Here is a 10,204-nt window from a genome sequence, read left to right on the forward strand (position 1 = left end):
CATCCAGAGACACAAACACAGTCATCCAAGTTCACTCAGATGGCGTAGACTCAAATAGGAACATGCTAACAGAGATGGTGTCAAACACAGGGAGGAAGTGACATCGTGGGAGGTGGTGAAGTACTGAGCTCAGAATCACTGACCTCCATTACACTGATATGAATGCAGAGATTTATCATGAGATGAGACGGTGTCAGAGACAACGCAAACATACTACAGTAAAGAAACACAGAGCAGCATGTGCATAAATCACACAAGAGCGCTTGGGCGCCACAGTGTAACACATTTTCCTCCGTGTGTGTGGAAACTGATCCCATGAGGGGGAGAGAAGCACAGATAATAATGCTCAAAACACAGAGCTGAAGATACATTTACTATATTAAAACAGTATTCATTTACAATCCATTGCATGTGGCTTAACTGCAGTAGATTATAGGTATGCACCTCTTGACTGATACTGATATTGGCTGATACTTTTAAGTGACGACTAAAAAAAACAATATACTCGCTATTAGTATTAATCTATTGTGTTTTGTCGTGTCAATAAATGTGTTTTAATTGTTTTTATTCTTCTGCCAGGTTAAATTAGACTTCATACCACCAGTTAGTGTTCTTTTGTTTGTTGTTTTGGCCTTACCCGTTCCTGAAGACAACGCTTCTCATGTTTATGTTGGATTTGTTTATTTATAGTCCATAGTTTATCTTGGTAGGGTTGCACCAACCATTCGTAAGTTCTTACTTAAATTAGAACGTTAAGTCCACACTAGAGGCTTAGTTACTACTAGCTAGTTTGTAACTAAATCTATACATTATCCGGTTGCACCAGTTGTTCGTAAGGCACGACGTAGCTAGTAGTTCGTAAGCTCTTCGTAAAGTAATGCGCAGTCGCATAATATGACGTTTATTGATATACATATTGATGCAGTTCACTCTGTCTGCTATTATATTCCAACCGTTACTCCTGACCAGACGGACGCTTCCGTAAATATTAGTTTATATGTAGAGTTACGCTTCAACTACGTGTAATGATGCAATGAAAAAATATTTAGTAGTGCGTAAGTTGTAACTTAGTGCCCGTTTACGTCAAAACTTGGCTAAGTTGTAACTTGCGTACAGCTGGTGCAACCGGCCCCAGTTGATTATTGTTAATAAACGTATACAAATTTGACTTGGTGTAGTGAGTGCTGGGACTGAGAATGGTTCAAACTGCACATCTGTCATTAAACCAAGTTGGTTAAAAAATATAGGACTGTCGTTAATGACGTCACGCAAATGACTTGTGATCAAATTATTGCTTTAAATATTGAGCATGGCATCTGAGAACTGTTTTGCTTTATTTCCAGATGTTTAATTCCCTGTTATGTCATACTCCAGGAAATTACAGCACATTCTCACTCTTCAATAAGGATGCTTTCATTCCCTTGACAAACTAAAATGTGTAGAATGAAATGTGGATATATGGAATAAAACAAATAGAATGTACTGCATGTCAGCATGCTTATTTTGCCCAAGAGCATGATCTGTTTAAAGGGTTAGTTCACCCAAAAATGAAAATTTTGTCATTAGTTACTCACCCTCATGTCGTATCAAACCCGTAAGACCTTCGTTCATCTTCGGAACACAAATTAAGATATTTTTGTTGAATCTGAGAGCTGTCTGACCCTTCCATAGACAGCAACACAACTGAAATGTTCCCGAGTCCAGAAACGTAGCAAGGAGATCTGTAAAATAATCCATGTGACATCAGGGGTTCAACCGCAATTATACAAAGCTACGAAAATACTTTTTGTGCGCAAAAGAAAACAAAACGACTTTATTCAACAATTCAGTCTCCTCCGCATCACCATGTAGCACCATTTTGGAGAATATCCGCTGGATGTAAACAGCGTATGATGTTCTGTGTCAGCTGCGTCACACGGATACGCTGTTTCCGTTCCGATCAAATCACAACAACATAGTAAACAGATCCAGCGTGACGTAGCTTTGTATAATTGCGGATGAACCCCTGATGTCACATGGATTAGTTTACAGATCTCCTTGCTACGTCTCTGGACTTGGGAACATTTCAGTTGTGTTGCTGTCTATGCAGGGTCAGACAGCTCTCAGATTCCATCAAAAATATCTTAATTTGTGTTCCGAAGATGAACGAAGGTCTTACGGGTTTGAAACGACATGAGGGTGATTAATTAATGACAGAATTTTCATTTTGGGTTGAACGAACCCTTTAAGTCTACATCTCATACTAACTAACTATTCTTCTAACTACAGGTCGAGAGCTGCAGCTCCAACATTTGTAATGTTCATTGGAAATATGGTTTCGGGAAACACCAAATCATTAAACTATGTTGCTATCCATGGAACTTATGACCATAGTTGGCTAACACAACTTTTGGGAAACAAACCCCAGAGCGATATATTGGCAATTTTGTGTCAAAATTTGCCAACAGCAATTTTTGTGATTTTAACTAAATATTATGTAAAATACATGTTAATTCAGCAATGCTGTGCACATCTTTGCATTTTTATACACTGACACTCTGCTCTCTATAAATCAGCCATCAGTTTAAAAATAAAAATAAAAACTTTATGGGTTAATCATTATTTTAATTGGGGGGAAAATAATTCCTTATATTAGCCATAACATAACTTTCATGATCATTGTTGCAAAAATACTGTATTTTTTAAATATTTAGAAATAGAAAATTGTTATCATTTCTAAATAATCCAGATACTAACATAGTTATGATTAGAGTGCATCCTTACTGTATTACTGATATGTTAATATTGGTCTCACGTCAGGGCATTGAATTTTCATCAATCATAATAACAGCACTCTGATCTGATATTCAGTACAGTCAGAGACATTTTTAGTAACAGCCGTGAAACAAGGTTAGCTGTGATCTCGGAGGAACCACATCCCAATTAAGGACTTTTCCTTAATTAACCTTGAGTATTTTCAAGCTAACATGCACGTTATCAGGCACACGGGCTCAGCATGCCTCGCTCGCCCGAGGCTGGAGGACATATACAGGCCTCATGTGCACTCAACATTTCTGCACGTGTGGTTTCATATCAACACATGACAGCAAACCAAGCACACGAACAGAGCCATTCACAACTACTGCTCAAGCTACATCATTACAGCCTCTACCTGCACAAAACACAAGTTTAATCTCTTTATACCGAGTAGTGCTTGTGACCATAATGATAAAGTGTTCTACGTGCATGTTTTAAGCACCATTTTGGAGAATATCCGCTGGATGTAAACAGCGTATGATGTTCTGTGTCAGCTGCGTCACACGGATACGCTGTTTCCGTTCCGATCAAATCACAACAACATAGTAAACAGATCCAGCGTGACGTAGCTTTGTATAATTGCGGATGAACCCCTGATGTCACATGGATTAGTTTACAGATCTCCTTGCTACGTCTCTGGACTTGGGAACATTTCAGTTGTGTTGCTGTCTATGCAGGGTCAGACAGCTCTCAGATTCCATCAAAAATATCTTAATTTGTGTTCCGAAGATGAACGAAGGTCTTACGGGTTTGAAACGACATGAGGGTGATTAATTAATGACAGAATTTTCATTTTGGGTTGAACGAACCCTTTAAGTCTACATCTCATACTAACTAACTATTCTTCTAACTACAGGTCGAGAGCTGCAGCTCCAACCACACAAGTTTGTAATGTTCATTGGAAATATGGTTTCGGGAAACACCAAATCATTAAACTATGTTGCTATCCATGGAACTTATGACCATAGTTGGCTAACACAACTTTTGGGAAACAAACCCCAGAGCGATATATTGGCAATTTTGTGTCAAAATTTGCCAACAGCAATTTTTGTGATTTTAACTAAATATTATGTAAAATACATGTTAATTCAGCAATGCTGTGCACATCTTTGCATTTTTATACACTGACACTCTGCTCTCTATAAATCAGCCATCAGTTTAAAAATAAAAATAAAAACTTTATGGGTTAATCATTATTTTAATTGGGGGGAAAATAATTCCTGATATTAGCCATAACATAACTTTCATGATCATTGTTGCAAAAATACTGTATTTTTTAAATATTTAGAAATAGAAAATTGTTATCATTTCTAAATAATCCAGATACTAACATAGTTATGATTAGAGTGCATCCTTACTGTATTACTGATATGTTAATATTGGTCTCACGTCAGGGCATTGAATTTTCATCAATCATAATAACAGCACTCTGATCTGATATTCAGTACAGTCAGAGACATTTTTAGTAACAGCCGTGAAACAAGGTTAGCTGTGATCTCGGAGGAACCACATCCCAATTAAGGACTTTTCCTTAATTAACCTTGAGTATTTTCAAGCTAACATGCACGTTATCAGGCACACGGGCTCAGCATGCCTCGCTCGCCCGAGGCTGGAGGACATATACAGGCCTCATGTGCACTCAACATTTCTGCACGTGTGGTTTCATATCAACACATGACAGCAAACCAAGCACACGAACAGAGCCATTCACAACTACTGCTCAAGCTACATCATTACAGCCTCTACCTGCACAAAACACAAGTTTAATCTCTTTATACCGAGTAGTGCTTGTGACCATAATGATAAAGTGTTCTACGTGCATGTTTTAATAAAGCAATAAGCCCCAAGAAGCCATGGTTTACAATGAATTTATAACAGCTAAGGGGCGTTATAAATTAGCCTTAGCTGTTATAAATTCACTGTAAACCATGGCTTCACGGGGCTTATTGCTTTTATAAAACGGTTATTCCATATACGTAGTTTCACAAAATAAAACAGAGCAAATAAAGTGCAATGGTATTAATAAAAACAGTATTCTTCCACCAAACAATGTAGTTCCTCAGAATCAGTTGTGGTTGCAACAAAGTGGTTGCCGAGCAACCGACAAACGTAAACAAAGGTGTGTGTTTGTAGAGTAATTTACAACAGCTTCGAACGTGGCTCAGCCAATCAGAATCAAGGACCGGAACTATCTGTTTTATAATATAAAGTAAAACTTTCGCAGCACTTTGTTTGCGAAAACAATAAAAAGGAATTTTTCAAACTTAATTTGATTTCATTTTAAAAGAATTTATTAAATTGTTAAAGTTTATGCACTTATTTGATTACAACCGTTTTTGATAATATTTTGTATTAAACCATACATCACAGAAATTCTGAAAACACAAAACGATTCATAGGCACTATTATAGTTAAAAGTTTAATAAATTATTAAATTGTTCAAGTTTTATAAATTCAATGTAATTAAATCATTAAGATGGAATAAAAAATTATAATAAAATAAAAAAAAATAAGATGAAAACATTTCATAAAACCATCTGGCAAAGATCATACTGCTTCGTAACAACGCACCTTTCTCTTCAACAAGCCAAATAATTCAAGGTCACCATCATACACGTCTATAGCACAAATGTGCAGGATGAGTTATGAACAAAAGTGTAATGGTTATGATTAGAGAATCCCTTATGAGCAATACAGCGCTTGCTTAAGCTGGTTACTTGAACAGTGGTGTTTGCTAATCACACATGATTATGTGTTATGTAACCAAATGTAACCATAATAGACTAAAAACATCACAATGGCATGATCAAATTAAAATGTGCCGAGATCAAACTTGTCATCTGCTATAAAAGCTGACTATGTCCACTATTGTGTGCTTAGTGCTCTTTGCATCTGAAGAGTCTCTTGGCTAAGTATGTCATCTTTCACCTTTATTCTCTCCATCTGTCTCGTCCCTTCAAAAGAGACTTAATCAGATCACCCAGCCTTTATTCCCCTCAGTCAAATATTGAATCCTGCCCACCGCGTGATCTCTCTCTTTCCTCCACGGCTGCGGCAGAGTGAATCCACACTAAAGCCGTGTGCTGCTGCTGGGTCAGCAGGCTCAATCACTCTTTAGGGTGAAGTGATATAAAACTGCACTCATACTGTCCGCCACCAATCCACTTCAAAACCAAAGTATCATTGTGAATGATATTTATCAAAACGCCACTAACTGAGCAATGGTGATATTTCACGCTGCACTTTCTGAAACAGCATTTCCTCTCATGATGGATTGCTTTGACCGTTGAGAGCGTCTGAAACGGATCAATATGGAGTCTCTGCGAGAGATTGTGTGTTAGGCCCCCATTAGACCATTAGCACAAAGTGCATGAATATTACTCAGCTAATTTGATTGTGAAAAATATGCCTCTAAACATGGTTGTTAGAGGCCTTCCTGTAGCTGGTGATGCATTTCTGAAGCGTGTCTTACAAGCAAACAAAGCATATTACAATAATGGTGCAGGTGAGCCAATGCAGTTGATAAGACGACATACGATAACATACTAAAATAAGTATAGAGAAATTAAGCATTATTCTAAGCTAAAATGGGTTTAAGCAGTAAGTCACAGAGTTATTACAGAAACAAACAAAAAAATTCTTAAAAAAGCAACATCTCATTTTCATTTAGTTTAACTTGATGTACTTAACTAAAATTAAAGCAAGAATAAAATTAATAAGAAAAAATAGAAATGTAAAACTAATAAAATTATCATTTTTAGTTTTTAAATTTTTTTGTTACAATTTTTCATTAAAAACACAACAAAATTATTAAAGCTTTAAAATGAAAATGTAAAACAGGAACTATAAAATCTAGTGCTGTCAAACGATTAATCGCATCCAAAATAACAGTTTTTGTTTACATAATAAATGTGTGTGTACTGCGTTTATTTATTATGTATATATAAATACAAACACATCTATAATAGACTAAAAACATGGCATGAAAAAATTAAAATGTGCCGAGACAAAACTTCTATTGTACAAGATGTGTCATCTGCCATAAAGGCTGATTATCTCCATCTATTGTGTGCTTAGTGCTCTTTGCATCTGAAGAGTCTCTTGGCTAAGTATGTCATCTTTCACCTTTATTCTCTCCATCTGTCTCGTCCCTTCAAAAGAGACTTAATCAGATCACCCAGCCTTTATTCCCCTCAGTCAAATATTGAATCCTGCCCACCGCGTGATCTCTCTCTTTCCTCCACGGCTGCGGCAGAGTGAATCCACACTAAAGCCGTGTGCTGCTGCTGGGTCAGCAGGCTCAATCACTCTTTAGGGTGAAGTGATATAAAACTGCACTCATACTGTCCGCCACCAATCCACTTCAAAACCAAAGTATCATTGTGAATGATATTTATCAAAACGCCACTAACTGAGCAATGGTGATAATTCACGCTGCACTTTCTGAAACAGCATTTCCTCTCATGATGGATTGCTTTGACCGTTGAGAGCGTCTGAAACGGATCAATATGGAGTCTCTGCGAGAGATTGTGTGTTAGGCCCCCATTAGACCATTAGCACAAAGTGCATGAATATTACTCAGCTAATTTGATTGTGAAAAAATATGCTTCTAAATATGGTTATTAGAGGCCTTCCTGTAGCTGGTGGTGCATTTCTAAAGTATGTCTTACATGCAAACAAAGCATATTGCAATAATAGTGCAGGTGAGCCAGTGCAGTTGATAAGACGACACACTAGAAAATAACTAGATAGAAATTCAGCATTATTCTAAGCTAAAATGGGTTTCAGCAGTAAGTCACAGGGTTATCAGAAACTTAAACTAAAATCATAAAAAAAACAAATAAAACACAATATAAAAATATTTTATATCAGCAACACCTCATTTTCATTTAGTTTAAACTTATGTACTTAACTAAAATTAAAACTAGAATAAAAATTTTAAATTGTAAAAAATAATAATAATAATACAATTGTATATATTTTTTTTAATCATTTTTAATTAAAAAAAAGAACAACAACTAAATTAAGCTTTAAATAATAACTATAAAAACGAATTCAAAATATTAATAGCTTTGACCGTTGAGAGCGTCTGAAACGGATCAATATGGAGTCTCTGCGAGAGATTGTGTGTTAGGCCCCCATTAGACCATTAGCACAAAGTGCATGAATATTACTCAGCTAATTTGATTGTGAAAAAATATGCTTCTAAATATGGTTATTAGAGGCCTTCCTGTAGCTGGTGGTGCATTTCTAAAGTATGTCTTACATGCAAACAAAGCATATTGCAATAATAGTGCAGGTGAGCCAGTGCAGTTGATAAGACGACACACTAGAAAATAACTAGATAGAAATTCAGCATTATTCTAAGCTAAAATGGGTTTCAGCAGTAAGTCACAGGGTTATCAGAAACTTAAACTAAAATCATAAAAAAAACAAATAAAACACAATATAAAAATATTTTATATCAGCAACACATCTCATTTTCATTTAGTTTAAACTGATGTACTTAACTAAAATTAAAACTAGAATAAAAATTTTAAATTGTAAAAAATAATAATAATACAATTGTATATATATTTTTTTTAATAATTTTTAATAAAAAAAAAGACAAAAACAACTAAATTAAGCTTTAAATAATAACTATAAAAACGAATTCAAAATATTAATAGAAACTATAATAGTATCTCAATCATACTAAAATAACACTGGTATGCTGCTTGCCGTGTGTTACACTGATTTTACAACGGATAAGCAGTGTTCTTAGACAATGTCAAGCAAAGACGTGTTCATTTATTTCACAGGTGTGTTTTTACCTGCAGGGCTCATTTAGAGTCAGAAAAAATCATTTTTAGAAATTAAAATCTACACAGTGACTAAAATTTTAAATTGTAAAAAATAATAATAATAATACAATTGTATATATTTTTTTTTATCATTTTTAATAAAAAAAAAGACAACAACAACTAAATTAAGCTTTAAATAATAACTATAAAAACGAATTCAAAATATTAATAGAAACTATAATAGTATCTCAATCATACTAAAATAACACTGGTATGCTGCTTGCCGTGTGTTACACTGATTTTACAACGGATAAGCAGTGTTCTTAGACAATGTCAAGCAAAGACGTGTTCATTTATTTTTACCTGCAGGGCTCATTTAGAGTCAGAAAAAATCATTTTTAGAAATTAAAATCTACACAGTGACATAAAATCTTCGCTTGCATCTGTGCCCAATTTCGACCCCCTGCCATTATTACCCCCCTCGTTGAAGTCGCTATATATAGTCATAATCATCAAAATTGCAAGAAATAAAGGCTTGAAATATTTCACTCTGTGTAATGAATCTATATAATATATGGGTTTCACTTTCTGAAATGAGTGACAAAAAATATTGACCTTTTTCATGATATTCAAATTTTTTTAGATGTACCTGTACACAGCGACATAAAATCTTTTCTTAGACAATGTCAAGCAAAGACGTGTTCATTTATTTCACAGGTGTGTTTTTACCTGCAGGGCTCATTTAGAGTCAGAAAAAATCATTTTTAGAAATTAAAAATCTACACCGACATAAAATCTTTGCTTGAATCAAATCTGGAATATGACAACGGCAAAGATCGCTGTCATTTCATTACTTCCAGAAAGGAATAACTAAACTCGCTTCCCAACGAAGCACCTCCGCAATCCTTCTCAGCCAAAAGATCACCGTTCCAGATTCCCTTTCCACCAAATCCCTCAAATAGTCAGAATTCTCCATTTGCCTTCCTTTTCCGATCCCAGCGTAACAACTACACGGACAGATCTCTCAGATACTGGCTCATCACTTCTCGAGTACAGCCTGACAAAGTGTCCTGAAATTCATAAAGACCGGTCACAGGCTGTTCCATGGGTCAGCATTTTACGGTGATTCGATCCCGAGGACAGAGAGAGGGCAATGACATCATCCTAAACCCACAGAGATGGGAAGAGAGAGGTGCGTCTGTGTTGTGCCCAATTTCGACCCCCTGCCATTATTACCCCCCTCATTGAAGTCGCTACCTGATTGCTTAATCCTAACCACACCCCTAATCCTAAACCTACCAATACTAGGAGGGGTAATAATCTGGCGGGGGGTGAGAATTAGGCACAACACTGTTCAAACACAACATTACAGAAACTCAAACAGATGATCGGAGCAGAAAACTACTGGGAAAATAATCCAATCGGACATGTCAAACTCACCGTTGCATTTTATGATCAGCATTCAGTCCAGAAATCAAATGGCTCCCATTTGACCAATGAGTTCATAGTACTTTACCAGTTGTTCCTAAGGAACTTCAAATCTCATTTTATTTAAAAACAACTCTTTTCTACTAGCTGATGAAAGGTTTGAGCTGGATAAAACCATCACTAAATAATATTATATA

At 35.7% G+C, this 10,204-nt stretch overlaps 1 protein-coding gene across 5 annotated transcripts in view; it reads right to left on the reverse strand.

Annotated features, from left to right (window-relative positions):
• LOC107748864 (cerebellar degeneration-related protein 2-like) overlaps positions 1-10,204 on the reverse strand; it is a 19,453-nt gene that overhangs the window by 7,818 nt on the left and 1,431 nt on the right. The gene's annotated exons all lie outside the window — the stretch shown is intronic.

The sequence above is a fragment of the Sinocyclocheilus rhinocerous genome, unplaced genomic scaffold (assembly GCF_001515625.1).
Source record: "Sinocyclocheilus rhinocerous isolate Xijiao unplaced genomic scaffold, SAMN03320098_v1.1 scaffold350, whole genome shotgun sequence".
Taxonomy (NCBI): domain Eukaryota; kingdom Metazoa; phylum Chordata; class Actinopteri; order Cypriniformes; family Cyprinidae; genus Sinocyclocheilus; species Sinocyclocheilus rhinocerous.